General features: G+C 33.9%; 1 protein-coding gene across 6 annotated transcripts in view; it reads left to right on the forward strand.

The window, feature by feature from the left end:
* Window positions 1–24183, forward strand: part of Tenm1 (teneurin transmembrane protein 1) — a 786931-nt gene that overhangs the window by 84364 nt on the left and 678384 nt on the right. The window contains exon 1 of one of the 6 annotated variants that reach the window (XM_048335939.1): window positions 11734–11803. The exons of the other annotated variants lie outside the window; for them this stretch is intronic. The gene's annotated coding sequence lies outside the window, so the exon portion shown is untranslated. Of the gene's footprint in view, window positions 1–11733; window positions 11804–24183 lie in introns of those variants that run through there. 6 annotated transcript variants of the gene reach the window in all.

Below are 24183 nucleotides of genomic sequence, written 5' to 3' on the forward strand. Positions count from 1 at the left end.
CAGGCCCTGAATCCAAAACCCAGGAGTGGCAAAAAAAAAGAGTGCTTCAATTAAATATGTTCAGTTGTATAATATATTTTAAGTTTTAGGGCATAATGCAATCAATTATTATACTGTGATCCAATATTGACACATTTCTGCTGCAGAAAAAGCCCAATCACTGTGGCAAGCAATGGTGTGACTCTACATATGTAGAAATATTATCATACAATGGTATATTTTTTATTTTTATATTAATCTTTTGTGACTATTTAAGACATTTTATTTTGTTGACTTTCAATTCTGGTAACTTTTCTGTTCTGCGTAATGATGTAAAAACTAAGCCTAGAAGTGACAATATTATTTAATGTAAGTAGTGACTATTCCAGAAAGTGAAGAAAAATGAGTTCCTATTTTTCACCAAGTAAGTTGGTGCTAAATACTTATCATAACCCTTTACATCCATATGCCCTTTTAATTTTGGAGCCTCCAGAATTTCAGAGTTTGCTTATTTATGAAATGAGATAATGATAACTTCCCTAGATTATTATAAAAATGAAATAATATAAAATATGGCAAGGGGCATGAACTGTGTGGCAGTGAGTAGGTATCAACTTGCTGCTGCATGAAATAATATATTCAGCATATAATTCAGAATTTTTGAATTTGTATATTAGGGGTAATTCATAATTTGGCTAAATACTTAAAAAGAGACTTCTCTGATGAGGAAATGAGAATGGCCAAGAGACATATGAAAAAGTGCTCTGCATCACTGGCCATAAAAGAAATGCAAATCAAAACAACATTGAGATTCCACTTCACCCCAGTAAGAATGTCCTATATCAAGAAAACTAACAATAATAAATGTTGGAGGGGATGTGGCCAAAAGGGATCCCTACTTCATTGTTGGTGGGAATGTAAACTGGTTCAGCCACTCTGGAAAGCAGTATGGAGATTCCTCAGAACGCTAAACACAGAGCTCCCTTATGTCCCAGCAGCCCCACTTTTGGGCATCTACCCAAAAGACCACAAACAAGAACACACTAAAGCCACCAGTACAACAATGTTCATCACAGCACAATTTGTCATAGTTAGAATTTGGAACCAACCCAGTTGCCCCTCAGTAGACGAATGGATCAGGAAATTGATTTTTAAAATGAATGGCATCTCAATTACAGCTCAATTACAGCTGCTCATCAGATTTATTTGAAGGCTTCTCCAACATTGATGAAAATGAGACAGACCTCTCAAGAGCTGTCTTCCTTTGCTAGATATTGCCATCTACACTGTCTGAGATCCATTGGTTTATATCTCAAAGTAGAGTATCTTGATATGACTGACACAACTATTTGAATGGATCCATTGACAAAAATCACATCAAAATAACTGTCATGTGTCTTTCTCTTTATTCATTGTATATTGTTTTACGTATTTTTCACTAAATATAATGCTTTTTAAGAGAAAAGCTCTTAAGTTTCAAGGGAAGGATAGTTTCACCCCTTAAAGACATCAGTATAAAAATGGGTTGGCCCTGTAAGACGTGTTCCCTACTCTAGAAGTTGTTATAACATGGATTCTCATGCTGCATCCCTGCTGTCCTAGTTCAGTAGTCACCAATAAAATGCTTTTCTGCCAGAAATTGGACAATTGCTAAATTTTATTTCGGTGGAAATTAAATAAATATAGCAATTGTAACTTTAAGACAACAGATAATTTGAAATAGTAACCATTCAGAAAGCAAAATGAATTATGGGTGATACTCCTTTAGGAGAAAATCATATGTAATAAGCATGTGAATCCTAATTTTATGTCATGTGGTACCAGATGGTGCCTATTCTCCTTCTCATTCTTTATACCACTCCTGAGCTTCTTGTCATCCCATGTTCTTCTGGCATATAGAAGAGGGATAAAGCAAGGTTCAAAGATAGGATAAGGATGTTGCTTTATGTACTGCTTAAATTAAAATAGTCTGAATAAAAACTTTGTCACATTATCAAAGTATTGGGTATCTTATTCCTTTATACTGAGTATGCTTATATGCTCTATCTACCAAAGCCTCAAATGGCAGAAAAGTATACAGTAAGTCAGTGTATATATATATGCTTTTTTTTGTCTGAGACCAGAATTCAAACTTGGTATTATACTTTGACTTATTGGCAGGAACCCTACCACCTGAGACATGCCTCCAACCCCAAGGGTATTTTTAAAATATTTGGTTGGAATGAGCCTGAATATAATTTTCCTCGATTCTTTTCCTTGTTCCTTACATTTTTTCTATAAGACCTTTTCTTATTTGTAATAAAGAGAATCTTTGTCAATATCCTTTAAAATCTTAAAATTAATCTCAAATTGATAGATGATATTTTAGATGCTTCAATAAAAAGGCGAGAGTATCTGTGAAATATACAATTTACACATGTTATTATGTGACCAAGTCAGAAAGAGCATAGTGTATACAAACAAGGTATTACTTTTTTAGATTTTCTTGAATATACATATAGTACATAGATTATTTAGGTGAGTAGAATGATAAGAGGATGTACCAATATACGATTGACTGACCCTATAGATTATAAGGCCACATTTGCCACAAGATATCCCATACAACACTCAGATAATATGGTACTGTCAGAAAATAAGCATTTTCTGAGCATTGGTGAGTAATGTTTTATGATTTTTTAATGTAATGGTTACAGAAATTTTAATTCCTACCTTTAGAATGCTCCAGCCCAGAGGGCATACTGATGTACTGATTATAAAGAATATATTAGATACTACCTAGGCACCTACTTAAATACTGTCATTTTGTGGGATGGATATAGATGAGATTAATTTGGAAATTTCTCTGACCCTCATGAACCCGAGGATAAACATCTTGGATAGGGTTATGCTCTTTATACTCTTGGTTTTTAGAAGCAGAAGTGTTAAGGACGAAGGAGCCCTGCTATTTATATTTTATTCTATATTTAGAAAGGAAAAATGTTGTCATATGAAAAAAGTTCATAAAGACTGATGAAGATTTGGTTGTATTTAGTACATGCTGCTATTTAGACATGTACTATGTCATAAACAAGAACTAAAAAGACAATTACACACTACCCACACAATTATAGTATAATAATCATTTATTTCCATTTTGATCATCTTCATTTTTTCTTAGGTATTTGTAGCTTACAGAACAGGATAACTTGATTAAATTTAGTCCTTTGAATCATCAGGAATTCTAGATTATTTCATTTTTAATTCTGGGAAAATTTAAGCCATCTGTTGCCTTGAAGCAGAGAGATTTAGTAATAAGGCACAGCAGTAAGAAGATATTTGTCTAGGGATGCTATTAATTAACAAACTTGGAAAGCATTCTCCATTTCTTACTTTAAAATCGAGGCATCTCTCACAAGAACATTGGATTATAAAACCTGTTTAAGGTCAGATACCCTTTATGCTCTGAAAACAATAAATATGAATGGAAGAGCTGTCTACTAACATAAAAAACTGTAAATGATAAGAATTACTACTGTGAGGTCCCAAATAAGTGTACATTCAGAAAAATCCAAGTTTTTCTAAGCAGGTATTATGTTTTCACTAAAAAACAAACTTTCCAGTGTCTTTTCTACCAAACTCTACCATCTAAATTGAAAAACCTGAACAATAAATTTCGTGGGAATTGTAACATTTTTTTCTTAAAGTCAGTCAAATTTATATATATAAAATAATTGTGTGATAAAACGCACCTATTTAAAATTCACACACTGAACAGTTTAGATAAATGTACACAGCCTCTAAAACATGACCCCTACTCAAGACATACGATGTTTCTATCAATTCTTCAAATTGCCTTGTACTTCTTAGTTCTCATTCTTTGCAGTTGCAGTAAATTGCTGCTCTCATTTCTGTCACTACATATTAGATTGATCTTTCTGAGAATTTCATAATGGTGGAACAATACAATCTCATTCTTTTCTATATGACTTCTATCACTTAGAACAAGAATTTATTTTTGTTCCCATATCCTTGTAACACTTGGTATTATCATTCTTAGGGTTAAACATTCTAAGGGTCAACATTGTTACTTTACTGCAATTTTTATTTTGCTGATATTTATGATGTTGATCTTTATTAAGTTGTAACCTTGCTGTGAAGAATTTCCTTGCTGGCTTTGACTTAAAACTCAGTATTCTCCTGCCTCGGCCATTTCATCATCTCAGCTGACATATGCCACAATGTTCAGCTAATGTGGAGGACCTTTCACATGCTTATTGGCCATTCACATATCTTTTTAATGATATGTTGTTTCAAAAATATTCTTCACATTTTAACCATTAGGTTATTGATCTTCTTGCTATCAGGTTGTAAGAACACATTATATATTCTAGACACAAGTATAATGGACTTGTATAATGGACTCTTACATGGACTAGGTATATACACAAACACACGTACATAACACATACAATTTGTAACTTACCTTTCTAATTTTCAATGGAGTCTTTTGCAGAGTTTAAAATTTTGGGGGGTGCTAGTCCTGGGGCTTCAGCTCCTGGGCACTGTCTCTGAGCTCAAGGCTAGCACTCAACCACTTGAACCACATATTCACTTCAAACTTTTCAGTAGTTAAGTGGAGATAAGAGAGAATCTTACTGACTATCCTTCCTGGGCTGGATTCAAACCTTAATCCTTAGATCTCAGCCTTCTGAGTAACTAGAATTACAGGCATGAGCCAGCATAGGGGAGCCACTCTACCCTGCTTGGCTGCAGACTTCTAAAAATTTAATCTTGAAGTTTAACTGAACCTTTTATTTCTGATGTTTAGTGCTTTATTAGTGTCCTTCTGTGTCTTTGTGTATGTCAGGATCTAGACAGTTCTCTCCTCCTATGTTATTTTGCTGTGGTAGTTTTATAATTTTTGCTTAGGTCTATAATACATTTTGTGAGGTAACTTGTGTAAAATATGAGGTAAGACTTGAAGTTCAATGTTGCCAAATATTTATCCATTTATAATAGCATTATTTTGTGAGGCATTTTTTCCACACTGAATTTTATGTATCCTTTTAATTGATATATTGTTTATATATACATATATGTACATATATATGTCATTGATTCTATGTGTGTGATCATACCTATAATACACTGCTTTGATTTTGTAGCTTTATAGTATTAAAATAAATTCCTTAAGTTTATTGTTCTTTTTAAAAATCATATAAGTCATTTTAAGGCTTTATATTTTCATATAATTTTGAAATCAGCTTGTCAGTTTCTTCTACAAGAGCTTAATGGGATTATGAGTAGAATCCTTAGACCTAATAAATCAATTTATCCCCTTCCTGTGGTTGTACCTGCACTATCACTGTATCTTATCTGAATACATTGGAAACTGGTATTAGAACTAGGAAAGTGAAAGGGAATACCAAAATTGAGAGACACAGGATAAAAAGACAAACATCTACAAAAGCATTACTTGCAAAACTGTTTGGTGTAAAACAACTGAACAACTCATAGGGGGAGAGGAAAAGGGGGAGGGGAGAGGGGGGATTGAGGGAGGCGGTAACAAACAGTACAAGAAATATATCCAATGCCTAACATATGAAACTGTAACCTCTCTGTACATCACTTTGACAATAAATAAGAAAAAAAATATAAAAGGATACAAGTGTTCTGGAAAAAATAGTACAAAGTGGATTTCAATCAAATTTCTTTATTTTATTTTAAGTACTTGTACATATGAGTTGCCATTTAACAAAGCAGTTTATGAATATGATATATATAATGCCATTGTGTGAAGTTAACATGTATTGTCACATATTTTATGCTATTTGATGTATTTTAAATTTCTTACATTGTGTAACTAGTTACATGTGTAATACCTTTTTCCTCATTTGCATCATTTTTCTGGGAAAAGAATCTAAGAAATAAAATGTCAATTTAAAGTAAAAAAACAAAACAACAAAAAAAAGAAAATGGTATCTTAAAACTTGAAGCTTGGGGCTGGGGATATAGCCTAGCGGCAAGAGTGCCTGCCTCGGATACACGAGGCCCTAGGTTCGATTCCCCAGCACCACATATACAGAAAACGGCCAGAAGCGGCGCTGTGGCTCAAGTGGCAGAGTGCTAGCCTTGAGCGGGAAGAAGCCAGGGTCAGTGCTCAGGCCCTGAGTCCAAGGCCCAGGACTGGCCAAAAAAAAAAAAAAAAAAAAAAAACTTGAAGCTTAAAGCCCATATCTTTTCATTTATCTAGTCCTTTAATTTTTCTCAACATTATTTTCTGTTATACAGTAGGTATGTAGTGTTCTTTAGTTACTTTTTTTTTTAGTCCTTAAGCTTTAACTCAAGGCCTAGGTACTATCACTGGACTTCTTTAGCTTAAGGCCAATGCTCTACCACTTGAGCCACAGTGCCACTTCTGCCTTTTCTGAGTAGTTTATTGGAGAGTAGGGTCTCATGGACTTTCTTGCCTGGGCTGTCTTCAAACCATGATCCTCAGATCTCAGCCTCCTGAGTAGCTAGGATTATAAGGGTGAGCCACCAGCCCCTGGATTAACTTTTTAGTCAATTTTTTAATCTATGCATTCAAAGAAATGACAGACACAGAGACAGAATTAAAGAGAGCTCTTTATACCCGATTATAATCTACTATTATAAATTTGGTTTAATTTGGGGTTAACACCAACAACCTTTCTGAGCTGAAATTTTAGATGGTTTCATGAACAACCTCAATTTATGAATATCTTTTCAAGTTTTTTAAAAAATTATTTTTTAAAGAATCTTGGATATATTCTCCTTAGGAATGTCCAAATAAGTTTTGTACTTTCTCTTAAATGTGGTTTACTTATATTTGGTTTCTACTTTACATATGTTATATGTCATATTCATTGTCCTGTTGACATAAGACTATATGAATGCTTTCCACTCTTTATACAACTCCTTCACATTAATAACTTCAGTTACTATCTCCGTCTAGAAAACTCAGAAGTCTACATGTTTAGCCCAATATTTTTGCCAATTGTTGCTTAAATTACCTACTTCTTCCTAGATTATTGCCACATGTAAATGTTTGTCAATTTAAGTATATTTGAGACCAAGGAACTCATCCTTTAAACACACACAAGCACACACATGCATACACATAGACACACATAGCAATATGACATGTATAAATATCACTAAATAAACATTCTAGTATCTGCTGTACAAAGATATGTTTATAGTTTAATGCAAAAGGCACAAATGTAAACATTTAAATTGCATAGACTGGTAAATTGTATGATGGAAGTAAAGAGATTATTATGAAATATACTCAACTGATGAGTGAATTCAGGAACTTACTAGAAAATTATGTCTAAACTGGACCATTTCCAGTCCACTTTTGTCCATCAGATGGGAAAATCATAAAATAAATATTTTTTGGTGAACACTATTAGTTCACTCCATGTTTAAAAACCTGATCATTCTGATTCCTTTGTTTCTCTTGCACCTGGAGTTCAGTGACTTAGTATAAGTTTTCTGAAGTGTAGCTCAGTCATTAAAATGTTAGTCGACAGCTAGATTGGCTTTGAAACCCAGTTCCATCTTTTACTAGTTGTTTCTTTGGACAAATTACTTAACATCTCCGAAAGTTTGCTTATCTTTAAAATGCAGACATAATAATAGCTACTGTATGAGTTTATTATGAAGATAGAGTAAGTCAGTGAATCATCATCTCAATGCTAAGCACACAGTAAAGCATTTCAAAACTGTTTGCAATAATCAATATTTACATTGTAATAGCACAGTATTTTTCCTCTGGCTTTTTTCAAACTATACTTGTTACTATTGTGCCTTCATTACTGTATGGCTGAATTATATTAAAAAATTCATAGCTATGTTTGTTATTTGTTACATCACTTTGTGATAGAAAGAATATTGTAAATTATGATGAAATTAATATATCAATCCAGAAAAAAGTGTGTTAAGTGTATGACTAATCTAAGCACACTATCACTGTTTTTATATAACTCTTCAATTATTCAACTAATATTTATTGAGTGCTTAATATGTGTCAGACATGATTAGATGCTTAGATTATACCAGTTTGTGCACTTGAAGAGCATATATTCTAGAGGGAAAGATAGATTTTTTCAACAATCTTACAGAATTTGCCTCCACTTTGCAAACTTAAAAGCAGGTAGGCAGATCCTTTGGGAGATCCCTTAAGGAGTTTTCATGGAAAGGTAGTAAGCAACATAACAAAGAATCAATGATAGCCTCTTCCATCCTTTTATTTTCTTTTTCAAATTTGCTTCTAGACAAAGAAGTTGATACACAAAAAGTAACAGTAGGTCTTTGACTATTCACAATGAAGTTGTTTTTGTTTTAGTTTCATTATGGATAAGAAAAAGTTTTGATCTAGGGCTGGGAATATGGCCTAGGGGCAAGAGCACTTGCCTCCTACACATGAAGCTCTCAGTTCCATTCCCCAGCACCACATATATGGAAAACGGCCAGAAGGGGTGCTGTGGCTCAGGTGGCAGAGTGCTAGCCTTGAGCGGGAAGAAGCCAGGGACAGTGCTAAGTCCAAGGCCCAGGACTGGCAAAAAAAAAAAAAAAAAAAAAAAAAAAAAAAAAAAAAAAAAGTTTTGATCTACAAAATTTACTTTTTTCACAGAAATTTTGTGGGGATTTGACGGTGGGTTGGAAGAAAGATGGAGAAACAAAACAAAAGAAGAAAATTGATAGGGAAAGCAGCTAGAACAGTGCTCATAATAGAACCTGTTGGGGTTTATCTACTCTCTCCTTCCTTTGTCCTACATCACCTTCAGCTTTGCCAATGTAGACTTTTTTTACATTGGCATAATTTAATGAACATATACATTTTACAATATATGTATTTAATTTATACTGCCTAACATTTAATTATACTTATAATTTACAGTTTCTCACATTTTATTTTCCTTAAACATTTAATTTTTCCTTAAATCATCAGAAAAAAATTATAGTATGTGCTAATAGATACCATAGTAATTATTAGCTACAAAATAAAGAAACACTTAAGATTAAATTGGAAATGGGGAGAGGAGAGGCAGGAGAAAAATGAGGGAGGACGTAACAAGTTGGATAAGAAATATATTTGCCTAACGTAAGAAACTGTAACCCCTCTGTACTTCACTTTGACAATAAAGAGGGGAAAAATACAAGGGAAACAAAAATAAAAAACAGTGACAACATGGGGTGATCCAAAGGGAAATAAAAAAGGAAGAAAATTCACATTATTAATGTAGATACTTTGATGGAATATTTCCATTAGAAAGTCAAGAAGAAGATAACCTCATAGACGTGGCAATCTTATCAAAGGCATCCAGAAAGAGAAAGAAAAAAATAAAGTCTTGGTCATATACAGTAGTGAAGGAAGATATTTTTTGTCCTCAAGTGGTTCCAGGTTTCCTGATAGATATACAAATTCTAGACTTTAACATCAAACAGGCTGTAGTTTGAATCCTAGTTTGGCTATTTTATCCAGTTTTTTTTTCATTTTTAAAAAGTTACTCAAACGTTGTAAATCTTTATGTCATCCATTTAGAGTTCCTCAAATCACTTATGGATATAATTATTTCTAGGATTAAATGAGATAAATCCTTACAAGTATGTTTTAATCTAAAATCCTGACAAGGTGACTGTCACATAGAAGGTCCTTATAGATGCTCATCTCTTTCTTGTCTTTCAGTCTGCTAAAAATTAACACATTTCTTTAAAAAAAACCACCTATAAATTTTATCCTTCTCCAGTCCAAATAATCCTACAGGCTGAAAATATTGGAATCTCTTAAAATACTTTTGGATCATGTTCCATCCTGACAATTTCTAATGGCTCTCCAGTGATTCCTGGATAATGCTCACACTCCTTTGTTTAGTATTTTCAGTTCTCTACAATCTATTTTTTTTCTCCCTTGGATAAGAGAATACATGAACATTTTACTCAAGCCTGATTAGTCAACACCAGTCTTTATCTAGTAGGTCTGAAAAATTGTTATTTAATGTTAGAGAGTAGTTTGGGGAAAAGAGTTGGTGATATGACTGTGGGGATGCTGATAGCATTTCAGATAAAGGAGGACAGAATCAGAGAACAATTATTTTCTAGAAAGTTTTCCTAGGTTGTTTTAGCCAGGAAGTGTCTACTTGAAAGTCCAAATATGGGGCACTTACTCTGTACAATGTACTATCCTTAGAGTGAGGACTACAGTGAGATTCCTATCGTCCTAGTGACAATATGACTGTAGTGCCATCCTCTGTGATGAGATCATCACAAAGAAAACAAAGACATAAATCAAGTATTTTGAACATAATATTATAACCGTTGTTTAGGTGTATGAATATACATGATATGTGTGTTATAATAACACAAAGGGAAGTTTGACAAACTGATATACATAATCATTCTCAAGAAAGATAACAGTTGAGTGTGACCTTGAGGTTTTCTACATTTAATTGAAAATAAGAGAACTGAGTACGTAGTGCAGGTACACCTGACCCGAGCGTGTAGAAGGTACAATGGAATAGAAGTGTGAAAGATTTTGGTGCATTCAGGGAAGCAGACAAAGCCTAATCAGGCTGCACCTTCATATTGGAAAAGGGATAGAGTGGGAAATAATGAGAAATGAGGTTCTGAGGGCACGTCAGAACCATTTGGGTTTACTTATTTGTTGAAGACCTGCTATGTCCTAAGCACTATGTAAAATGCCAACTATATCTTGTCATTTACAAATATTTCTATAAACCATGTGAGGTCTAAAAATATAATTCCGTCATTTTATAGATAAACTCTGAGGCAAAGATTAATTTCCCAAGTACTATATCTGGGAATGACAGAGAAAAGACGGATGCCTGCATGTTTAGGACCATATAAGCCATAAACTTGAGCGAATAGAGTACTACTTGTGCTAAGATTAAGACCGATCACAGAGATTAGACCAAGATATCATCTGAGATATAGATAGTATTTATGTAGCATGGTAATTTTTTTGGTAATGTGAGGGTGTCAAAGCCTAATGAGACATGGAGCTGATTTTAAACTTTCTACCATTGAGACATTATTTGAAGACTACACTAATCCCATCAGAAGACATGGAGAATTTAGGAGAGGAATATGTTGCTCCCATTGGCAAAATAGGAATTTTAAAAGAGGAAAAGTGTAAAAGTTTTGTGAAACTCAAAATTTAATGAAAAAAAGTCAATATACAGCTATAAATATAGGTCAAAATAGCTTGAACTGAACATACAGACCTGAAAACAGAAGCATGTAACTGGAAGTGTTGTCATGGGTCAGATTTACCTAGAGCAAATATGTAAAGGTAAAAGAGAAGAACATCAAAGATGGAATATTACTTCCTCTGAAATATTTTTGCATTTCCTTACTAAATAGAGTAATATTTCTTCTGATATGTGGTTTTTTTTAACCTTTCAGAGCTCTACTGCATACTTGCAGGTGGGGAACTGTCAAATAAATTCCACAAAGTAGATACACCTGGCAGAAAGTTTTGTGGGTTGTGTAAATTCACTTTATTGTGAGGCCGCAGTGCATGGAACGGTGTTAGAAAGGGGACTATGAGTGACCGATAACAAGAGGCTTTGGGTTGTGAGCTAGGAACCAGAGTGAGAATTATGCATTTGTAATAAAGGAAGTGAAAAGAAAGTGTTTACTACTGCTCCAGTCTCACCAAGACTTGGTTATTGACCCCATTTAATATATTTATATAAAAGAATAAAAGTTCTGTGTTCTGTTCTCAGCCTTGATGTTTGGTACAATTTACTGGAGGCAGTGAGAAATCCTTCAACTTGAATTTCCACATTTGGAAGTAAGATTCCCATTGTAGTAAAGAGCACATGGAGGTGTTTTTTTAAAACTCAATTTAAAATTTAGAAGTCATATTTCAACTATGTATCACAATACAACTGTGTAAATGAACAATTCACTGATTATCCTGGCATTTCTGAAGACACCGAGCACTGAATAAAAGCCTAGTATTGTTATTTCATTGTTGCTAAAAGACAAAATCAATACTTGATTTCTCTGAATTAGTATACCCAGCCATGCAAATCTTTAACCTCAGATTAACTAAATGTAGGACCATGACCCAGCCCACAACAGTAACATTTAGAAATAGAGAATTAACTGGTGCAGATCCTATTTATAAAGCATGGCATTGTGCTGCTACCCAAGCTAGTTTTATAAGTATCTTTCTGCTTAAAATAGCTGTGGAGTTATTTCAGCTGAATTTTAATTAATTTGTACTTCTGTGACCCTTTCCTTTCTCCTCAGTAGTAGTATTTATTTTATAACACAGGCCTGCCTACCCTCAGCGGTATTTGGCAATGACAATGTCTATTTCCTTTACTAATAATCAAAACAGTTGAAAAACTGTCATTTTTCATGTCATGAAATCATTGATAGTTTTAGGTATGATGTACTGTTCCTGATGTGTAACAGATAATAAACTAGGCATTGGAGCTGTAGTGAGTGATAAAATTACCAAGAAGCCTATCCATCTACTTTGTAATGCTAGAGTCACATAATATGAAAACAGGTGCCTAAGTCAACAGCTGATCTAAAATAATGGTGACAATCAAGATAATGGAATAAAGTGTTTTGTTGGTGAAGATGGGTATCCAGAAAATATAAATTAAGGTTTTCATCAGAGAAGGCCTTTGTGAGGAGGCAACATTTTATCTGATGCCTGAGTGATAAAAAGGATTTGACCAGGAAAGAATAAGGAATAGAGGTTCCCAGACAAAAAGAGCAGCAAGTGCATGGGCTCCATGCCTGGTATGAGTTTTGAGATGTAAAGAAGGAAAAGAGGCAAGTGAAAATGAAGTGGAATGGAGTAGAATGAAGGGAGGGACATCTAATTTGAACTTGGGAGAAGCAAGTGGACTTCCCATCATTCAGCACTATCATTCTGTGGACCATGATGTGAAAGGTACTGGAACTCTCGGATTTACTAGTCTGGCGTCTGAAATTTGCCTTAGGGTTTCCCTTGTCTCTTCCTATAGTGAATGGCATGTGGTTTTCAGTGTCCTGAAGGACTGATTCGATCTCCAGAGGCTTAGAGCCATTTTTTTGTGCTGTTACTTTCCATCCCCAATTTCTCCTTCCCTTGGCTCTGAGTGGGAATTCTTTATTATTCTTAACACACAAGTCTGTCCAAAATTTGGAAATCTAGCCAGAAAGGAATTCTACCTGGGCTGAAAGGCCGCATGAATCCTCTTAATGTAGATGACTTCAATCCTTTGTAGAAGCACTTGGCCCTTCCCAGAAAGATGGGGAAATGTCCCCAGAAATTCATTTATGTTGGAAAGAATCATAGGCAATAGCTGCAGTATCATCAATTTCAACATTCATCAATTTCATGAGAAAATGTCAGGATGACTGAAGCTTTTGATGTCTAAAAAGTTGAACTAGAGATCTGGGATTTCTCCACCTCTCCAGCTTGGTCCAAGGGAGTGTGATAGCTTTGAGTTCATAGAAAAGCAATGTTAGTCATCATTTGGGATTCCCTCAGAGAGGAGTAAATTTACACACAGAACTCTAGTTTCCCCCTTTTTCAGATTCTATGTGTACCAAAATGCCTTCTTATCATCAAAAGTTACCACTTTAATTTGTACTCTGCTTTTCACTTCAGAAACATTTTCACATGTAAGATCTAATTCCATTATCAAATCAACTCTAAAAAGGAGGTTTTATTTCATGTTAAAGATTATTAAAATGTCACATGTAGGGAAGGCCTCACAGGAGAGTAATCTTTACGTAAAATGGAGAGCATTATACAAATGTGGTAAATAGCATGGAAATACAGAGAATAGGATGTTTTTGAGTTTAGCTGTGCATGATAAATAATTTTATTACTTTGTCATTGTTGTAGTCATAAAAATAGATTTAGAGTAAGGTTAGCCTATAGTTATTACTATCAGTGCTATTAAATTTTCCAACAATTGTTTAGCTTTATTACAGGTAAAATGAAATGTTTTCAAGGAAGTCTTTTTCTTTTCTTACTAGTTTTTTCTTCCTAGTTATTTCATCGTTAGTGCAGTTCTAGATTAGTACCATTCTGACTATTCAGTATTATATTAATAAGCTTGTTTAATAATTTAAAAATATCTGTTTTTAATGTGAAAATAATGCCTGTCTCTTTTAGTGGATTAGGAGATAGGATTGAAGATAGAGGGAACTGGACCAATGAAATGGGAGGAGAAATGTTTACTAATGAAGAATACACTTGGTATATACTTATAGTTTAGAGGACCAGTGGTCTGGAAATGTGTGAGGAACATTTAACAATGTCTTCTTTGGACACATGAAATTAGAGTAAGATCTATTTCTATGGACATTTGTACTCAGTGTTATGCTGTGTGTAAATCATATCCTTTTCAGAGAGTTGTTTGTCCTAAGAATGAATTTTGAGAAGTAACTGTGAGAGAATTTGAACTCATTTTTATAGACCTTCTGCGATATAATAGGAACTGTAGCAATTTTTTTTCTGAATGCTACCCTACCTACTTCCTGCACTCACATACGTACTTCACTGGGTGTAAGTACTAACTCCTTGTACAGATGAGAAGATATCAATGACCCATAAAGAAATTTAGTACCTTGCTCAAGAAATAAAGTTGGTAAGTGAAAGATTCAAACCCAGATGACTTCAAAGCCTATCTTCTCTTTCTATTACAGCCCTTACAGTATGATTAATTAATTAATGTCTTAAATGTAATTGCTTATTTATTTGTACTTTTAAATGTGTGCCATAAACTAGCTTTTTAAATTTTTTATTTATTTTCTGTCAAAGTGATGTACAGAGGGGTTACAGTTACCTCCTCCTTCATTTTCCCTCTCCATTTCCCTCCCCCCATGAATTGTACTGTTGGTTTACAGCATAGAGTTTTGTAAGTATTGCTGTTGCATTGGTTGTCTTTTATCCTTTGTCTCTCCATTTTGATATTCCCCTTCCCTTCCCTAGTTCCAATACATGTATATGCAACATCCAGGGTACCAAAGTCAGTTACAGTGACATCAGGGGTAAAACTGTGGGGAAGAAAGGAAAAAGAAAAAGGCATGTTTTCACATGGTATGTTGAAAATAACAACAACAAGGATAGACCACTTGCTTCCATAACTTGGGGTTAATTTTACTTAGCATCACCTTATGTATTTGCATGTATGTAGATACTGAGCTATTAAGATCTTCTGCTAGAATTATCCTAGAGGTGTACTAATTATTCCCGATGAGGGAAACCATAGAGTCTGTTTCTTTGGGTCTGGCTCACTTCACTTAGTAGGATTTTTTCCAAGTCCTTCCATTTCCTTGCAAATGGGGAAATGTCATTCTTTCTGATAGAGGCATTAAGTCTTAATTTTACATTAAGCAAGCAAGACTGACTCCCTCTATTTCTGGAAATCAAAAGATTTAATTCTGGAAAGACTGTTTATGGAAATTGTTCATATGATAAATCCTTCTGTTTGTCTACTCATCCCTCCAAATATAGTTTCTCTTTGATTAAATTTTTTAAGAGGAGTTGCAAAAATCTAAAGGAATTTGGTGAACTATAGCTTTAAATTATATATGTGTAATATATACATTATACATACATTATATATGTTAGTATATATATACATATATATTAGTTCAAAGAGTATTGTAAGCACTCAGCTTTGTAACCAAGACCCCTGATCACACACAGCATTAAAACCTACTGGGTGCCACTGACACACACCTACAATCCTAGTTACTCAGGAGATTGAGATCTGAGGGTCGTTTAAAGCTAGCCTGAGCAGAGAAATGTGAGTGACTCATCTCCCATTAATCTGTAAAATGTCAGAATTAAAAGTGTGGCTCTGGTGGTAAAGTGCCAGCCATGAGTAAAACAACAGAATGAGAGCATAAGTCTGATCTAGAGCTCAAGATCTTGAGTTCAAGCCTTTGTAACAGCACAAAACAACACAGTCCCACAGAAGTTTATAAATTCAGCACATACCTAACATCGTATTATAGTTGTTAAAATTCTTTATTACAAAAGAAAATGCGTTTACAAGGTCATATATTTTTGCTCAATGAGACTACATTGAGATTAAAAATGGAAGATTTTAAAATTAGGATAGGAATTATTTTCATCATAGATATTTGTTAGTTTCTTTTTTATATTTCAAAAGAATTTTCCTCACAGTTTTGACTGAAGTTTCCATTTTCCGGACATAATCTTGCACAATCACCTCTCACCTTTGTCTCTTGGTGACTGGATACTGAGATGGCACATTATGAACTTGATCTGACAACTTAATAAGATGTAATAAGACCTGAAATAGGGGCAGTGCCCTTTCAACTGAGAAGATGTAGATGGTTGCAGCATCTTTTCAAAGGTATGTCTAACTGAATTCCCTGTTAGATGCCCTATTAAAGCACTAAGTGTCTTTTCCTGTTTCAAAGTACAATGTGATCAGTTGGAATATACTGGCAAGGAACAGGTCATTAGCAAAAACTCCAACTAAGACAATTGGCTTTTGGTTTGATTTTCCTGTTTTTGTGGTTTGCTTAGCACCAGATGGTGCCCTAGTGAGTTCTGTATAAATAATACAATCATAGGGTTGAGTGAATCTCTACCAGTCACAGACTCAAGCAGAAAATAGCACTTGTCTTTCTACACAAGCTCATGTAGGTTCTCTTATTGCAGCATTGTTCTTACACACCTTTAACTCTTTAACTGTTGTGATGGTTGGTGTTGTTTCCTGTTTATTTATTAGGAAGGCAAACAGTGAAATCTTCACAGTGCCTCACAGGACAGGAATAATGGATTTGAGGATTTTTAACACATTTATTCACCCACTGTAGAATGGAGAAGCAAAGAAGCAAAAATCTCTGCAGTCCTATTGGTATTGAAAAGGAAGGGTAGCCTTCACACTCCCTTGACAGTTGGTGCACATTAGGGGGTGATGGAACTGGCTTTTCTTACAGTAAGCCTGTAGGAATTGCTTATAGGCTTTCAAGGTCTAACTCAAATACCAACTGTAGCCATGATGCTCAATGATCTTCCTCTGTCTTCAAATGACAACCAGAGTCTGCACTTGAGATCTAACTTCTCTGTCATTTCTCTGTGCTTCTTCTTTTAAGTCTTGTCTCACCTACAAGGTACTTAATTGCTCAAATCTGTTTCTTCCAACCTTAACCATACAGTACAGAATAGGCATTTAATAATATGGAGGCTTGATAACCCATATTTAGGTCACCATTCCCACATATTGGTGCACAGATGTAGTACTACATCAGTGTCATATTGAATGAAAAGAATTCATACATTGTGATATAATAGATTCTAGCTTAAAAATAAATAAAAATAAGCTGCCTGCATTCCCTTTTATGTTTACTGTCCTGGAGATGTGATCCATATAGTAGCAAATAAGAGAAAAGGTGGTATAAAAATTGAAAGGGAAATACAGTCATTAATGATCCATCTTCATTTGAAAACGATCATTCTTTGAGTTTAGAAACACAAATCATAAAATGTGCCCAACCATCAGACAGATCTGCAATTAAATTGATCCACTCCAGTGTCTTAATTTGGTGCTCTATTTTAAAAAATGTTTCTTATGTATTAAAATGTCCTGAGTCACCTAAAAAGTGTTCTTATGGTCATTATTTAGATGAGTTTATCAATCATATCCATAATACCCTTTTCTTGTGTCCCTCTGAAATATTAGATGTCTGCAACAGGGTTCCTAAGTGTATCTTCTGGAATATTAGTATTCAACAAGATAAAAATAAGTGATTCTTGGAAAAAAATGGTTGTTTGTATTCCCAAGGAATGTTATACACTGTTTGCCTCTTGGGTCAGGATATGGCATAATATAGCCTACAAGCAAACCTGCAGTAAAGAAGTCTGCGTAATATATTTAACTTGGCATATAGCAAACATATTTTACCTTAAGAGAAATAATGTTTAGTGGTTTTTCTGTGCTAAGCATACATTAGCCCATCAAAACTATGTGCTAAGTCTCTAACATATATTATTATCTGTATTTGAAGATGAAGGATTGAGGTTATTCTATATGAAAGTATATGTTCCACATAGTGACAGAGTTCTATGTAGTACATTTTTATGTTGGTTTTGTCATTATCTGTGAGGAACCATTTTGGACAAATAAATCAATCTTAATTTTCTGTTAGTCGCATTTACATAATAAGGTTGGTTTAAAATGGAATGACTTAAATTTATATTATTGCATTTTGGGAAAAGGAATTATACTTGTAGCATTTTATTTTCTAAAATTAGAAGGAGTTGGAGTCTAGCAAAAACTAGTCTAGCAAACAGAATCACTCAAAATATATTATGCCAAGTAGTAGACTTGGAAGAACCAAAAGAAGCGAACAATGATATAGTTGTAACTAGCTAGGATTGAAATGTTAGGAGTAGAAATATATTATGACTGGATATTGGAGCATTGATTCTTAGTTGTAACTTCCTTGTTTCTATGGCTATTAGACAAAAGCTTAGCCTCCTGCATTTTAATTTTTGTATCATACAGTAACTCAGCACTGCATAAGTGGTAGTACTGCCTCAGTTTACTTACTCTACCATGTAGTCCCTGATTCTTAGGACTCATTTGAACGTCTTGTCGAATTTGCTACAAGAGGTAAAATAATCTTTAATTGCCCCTTTATGAGCTTAATTTTAATGATTGTGATGCTGATATATTTCTTGCTAATCTTGAGAAGCTTTAAAAATTGTTCCCCTGCTAAATGTTATCAATAAAGGGCATAATATATAACCTATACTAATTCCAGCTCTCTCTAGGGTTATCTTGCCTATCAGGCTGAATGTGAAGATGGGTGTATGACAAAGGGAAAGAAGACTGCTAATTAGATATCTACCTTGCCATATTGTTAACTGATTTCCTTGTTACCCAAGTTGAACTGAATCCTGTTTTCAATCTAGAGGTAATTACCTAGGCAGTGTACAACTGAACTGAGACAGGCCGCAATTTGCATTCTGTATCCCTGTACTGTCATTAGCTGATATCATAAATATTGATATATAGTATAATACTCCACCAAGTTTATTAAAAGGATAATTTAGAAGTCCATAGTGGTTTTCTTATCCAAGGTTCTACCACTCTCAGAAGTGTGATGAGTATTTCTGTGGTTTTCCTCAATTTTGTATTTATGAGTTGTTTATGACTCTGACATTATTTTCACACCAGAATTCATTACCCTTTAAAAAGTTTCTGATATGGTTAGGCATTATAGTCACCTCTGGTTTCTAGACACACAGAATGCTTCCCAAGAAAAGAAGAGATGGAACTGATAGCATCCACATTCACTGCAAGCTGCTTTCTTTGGCCAATCTGTCTCAGAGGTGTAATGTGTGATGTGCCTTTGTTATAGCCCCAAATTACAAGCTTCATTCTCTGATAATGGTGATTTCTTGAAAGATGCATAACCATCTCTTTACTGTAAAGAATAGAAGAAAAATAATGCCACTATTTAAAGAATGGTTTTAATATATAAGAAAAGGTAATTGCTATGCAATCTGTGCATAGCCTAAATGAGTTTGTACTCTGACAAAAGCATTTCTCTAAGAGCAACTCCTTGGGTGGATTAATGCTTCTGTCTAGATTCCTCTCAGTGGAGCTTAGGAGACTGAATAGAGTAGGCAATAAAAACAAACAGACAAACGAACAAAAAAACCTCCTCCAGTCCTTTCAAAAACCCTTTGCTCTTTGTGTAGCTCAGTAGGTGAGGCAGCTATCAGAAATTCTTTTTAACACTTATTAAATATCCAGCCTTCTTCTGCTAAGCAGTGACTTTGGAACGACTGAGGCTGAACCTGGATCTATTTTAATATTGATTCTGGCCTGGAATAAATGTTTCTGTCCTTGAAATAATTTGTTGGTGGTTGTTCATTCATTATTGTCTTTATATATTAAATGGGAAGTCCTTTGGTCTCCTAAAAGTTCTATATGGGCTAATTAGCCATTTTGTAAACCAATATAGTACAGTATTTTATCTGGATAAATTAATTTATAGTCCTACATTGAAATGTAATTAAAATGTTGTTGCAACTACTTTTTAGTCCCTAATCAGCAATTGCTGGTACCCTGTGCATGAATTGGATGGTAAACTTCATTAGCTTGTTTTCTGGGCAAAAGATAGTGTCTAATCATAGTCTCTGATCCACAGAACTGCAAGGAAAAAAAAAACCTTAGCTAAGCAAAAGTTGTCCATATCCCATTTTAAGGCTATCAGGATAAAGATTCTCTTTATTGCTTTGATAATATGTTTCAATTCTCTTGCTATTGTCTTTGTACTTAAAATATCTAACTTATGCGTTTAAAAACAAATAATTTTTTATTGAACTTAATAATCACTTATTTTGTTCTTCCTCAAAAACTGCCAGGGACAATCACAACTCAGCAGTCAATTTATCAGCCAATTTCACTTGCAAGTTTATCTGCTCACTCATTTTTTCTGTCACTCAGTAAAAATCTATTTATGCCTACAATAATAAAGATATTGTACTAAATGGACCCTATCATATTTGAGGGCATAGCATGACCAATATAATTTGATAGGACTTGAATTAAAAAAATAAATATCAACAAATGGGAGAAGCAAAAGGAAAGATAAAATGAAGGGTGAGGGTTAATATTACAGAAATATATTGTATTTTTGTATGAAGATAATATAATGCAATTCAAGAAAATCACTTAAAAGGAGAGATGCAGACAAGGAGGGTGTTAAAATCAGTAACAGAGTAAATTTACTTAAAGTACATTAGATGGATAGATGTAAGTATCACATGAAATACCTTTGTTATGCTAATAAAAAAATCTAAAAATTTAATATACCAGATGTTGGCAGAATGCGTCCAAATTAATGACAAAATATCAGTAAGCAAAACACATTTTCATAATTGTAATAGGAACTGATAGGAACAACAACAAAGTATTTGCTGAATTAGAGAATTTTTGGAAGTTTAAATTGTCTGGCTTAAAAAAAAAAATCCCTGACTTACTTTGTTGTAATGCTCTGTACAATCATGTGATTCACATTGCTAAGCTTATTTCCTGGGAAGAACATTATCTTGGGATCAAAACAAGAAATACTCTCGTCTCTGTGTGTCACATATCCCAGTTTTCATACCTTTAGTATTTTTTTTCTTTGTCATGAGGCTTGATCTCTGGGCCTGGGTGCTGTGCTTGAGCTTTCAAGGCTAGAGCTCTACCAGTTGAGCCACAGCCCTACTTCCAGTTTTCTGGTGGTTAGTTGGAGATAAAGTCTCACAAGAAATGTACTCACTGCCTTACATATGAAACTGTAACCCCTCTGTACATCACTTTGACAATAAATAAGTAATTATTAAAAAATAAAACAAAACAAAGTCAGGGTCACAGTCCTGGCTTTCAACCCTGGTTATTTAAAAAAAAATTATCTTATTCTGAGTCACCATAGTTACTGTGTATGTGCCCTGGTTCAATTAAACTGATGCTATTACATTTTTTTAAAAAGTCTCACAGACTTTCATGCCAGGGCTGGCTTTGACCCTGACCCTCAGATCTCAGTCTCCTGAGTAGCAATGATTACAGGCATGATCCACTGGCATTTGGCAGATTTAGTGAATTTTATTGTGAGAATTTTTACTAGTAGTGGGACTTGGGATGTGAGAATGTTATTTAAAATTTAGAATTTTTGGTAATGGCTCTTTACATCTTAATAGAGGTTAAAATGATTTGTTTTGCATTATATCATTGCTTAGGTTTTTAGAAGTAAGTTTTGTAACTATTTTAATGTTTCTATATGAAAGATTAGTTCTATTCAGAACTAGTAGATGCACCATGATTAATGAATCTGTTTTTTTTCTGACTCAAATATTACCTTCCTGCTTGACCTGTATGGGATGGATCAGCAAAATATTCTGAATTGTGAATTAATGTACATTATTCTCTAAGGAAATAAAAAGAGCAGACACAACTTGCTTCAATTTATTCTTAGGCCTAAAGTAATAGCCATCAATCCAGATTAAAATAGTTGAAAAGCCATCCCTTTTAGAGTGTGTATTCCTTGAAGGAAGTTTTTCCTATCATGCTGATAGCACTGTGTTCGTTCTCTAGAGAAATATTACTCATCAGAAGCTCTTCTCCAAGTAGAATTAGGTAACCAGTTATTACAACCTGCCAAGGTAGAAGAATCTAATAATTATATAGGCTAATAGCCATCTTCTGTTTTGATCTATTCTGTTTTTAAATGGTCACACTTACAGAGAACTCATTTCCACTCACAACAGCCCTTATTCAGTGTTTCTTCCAGAATTTTCTCTTTAATGTCAGTCCCAAGTGGTATTATGCAAAAAAGAAGTGTTCCAAATGTCAAATTAGTTTGAGATCATAAACTCTTTAAGTATTCCTACAGAATATGAACCTAACAAAATTAACCTGCAGTTTCTCCAAATAATTTGGTCATGAAAACTTGTTCCTACATATCATGCTTCAGTATACTATATTCCACTGAAAATGATTCAGTGTATCTTTTTCTAGATAACAGATAATTATTAAACAATGTGAAATTTTATTGTCTTTTGATCTCACATAAAATTATTCTTATTTTAATAAAAGTTACTGTTTAAGTACATTTTATGTTTTGCTTCTCTCATCTTCATTAACGTAAGTATTGGTCACTTCCTCATCTACCTCTTCTTTCTTCTTTTCTACTTCCATCTGTTTATCTTTTTCCTCTTCATTCTCCATTTCCCCCTCTTCTCTTCTCCTTCTTACCTTTCTTGTTCATTTCTTCTTTAATATTATCTTAATGGACCCAGACCATTTCACCAGCTTATTCCCTGAGATTCTGGTTCTTTCATATTATGCATTCATCAGTGTGAGATCTGTACTATTGATTGACATAATGAGCATTTCTTCTCTTCTATTCCCCTTCTTCATTTTCTCTTCTTCTCTCTCTGTCACTTTCTATTCTCTCCACCCTCACTATTTTTGGTACTAGATGTTGAATTCAGGGCTTTGTGCCCTTGCTTTGCATTTTTTGCTCACAGGTGATGCTCTACCACTTGAACCAAACTTCCATTTCTGGCTTTTTGTTGTTCTCTATCCATGTAGCCTAGTATTATAGGCATGAGCTCAGCTTATTCTCAGTCATTATATAAATTGTTAAGTGGAGATGAGAAAAAGAGGCAACTTTGGCATCACTCTGAAACAGTCTTCGGTTCATACCCTAATTATTAATGAGTCATTCAGAAGTGAGTCACATACAGTTCATGCTTCTACACTTTGTGGTTTGAAAATCTTGCATTTTAGAAGCAAGTAAATCATACTTTTGTATTTGTAGCTCTCCCAGATTTTCCATACGAAATTTATGATAATATGGCTTCTAAATACAATAGATAATCAACTCTTTATAGCACTTTTGCCTTGTTTGAAGAAGTAAATTTGGTTACAATCCTGCCTTACATTTGCAAAATCATATCTCTGGTGTGCTATATATCAATAGTGTCTGTCAGTACCTAGATAATTCAGTTTGTATAGTTTTAGTACATTTGAATTTTAATTTTCAAGATGAAGGAGTAGTCATATGAAATTGTATACACTAATTAATGTAGTTTTTTAAATTAACAGATACTTTTGAATGTGTGGGAGTGCGGTTTTCACATGAAGCATTTAAATATAATTATGTTTAAACATTTCAATTAAAATGTGTATTAATTAATTTTTATTATAACAGCTTTGGAGTGGCCCATTGTTAATTATCTCTACATAAAAAAACAGCCCCAATGTGTTAGTCAAGCTTTCCCCAAACTTCTATTTTCAATGTCATTTTTTACATTTATTTATATATGTTTGCAAATGCTCACTCCTAAATATTATAACCTTTGAATTGAATCTTAGAAAATAAATTTCACTTTGTTTTCCGAACATTGTTGTTCTATAATTGGGATGTTGAATTTGCTATGTCAGATTGTCTTTAAACTTTTATTGTTAACATCAATTTAGAAAAATACTTTATCAAAAGCAGAAAAGAGCTCAAATCCTGAGACAAAATATCACTGAGTTCATAAGTGACATTATGGCACTTCTATCTGAGGCAACTTGAATAAATAATTTCATGTGTCTAAAGCTCGGTTTATCATTTGTAAAATGGAAATGAGATAATACCAGATACCTACACCACAGGATGAATTTACAA

The sequence above is a fragment of the Perognathus longimembris genome, chromosome 28 (genome assembly GCF_023159225.1).
Source record: "Perognathus longimembris pacificus isolate PPM17 chromosome 28, ASM2315922v1, whole genome shotgun sequence".
Lineage (NCBI taxonomy): Eukaryota > Metazoa > Chordata > Mammalia > Rodentia > Heteromyidae > Perognathus > Perognathus longimembris.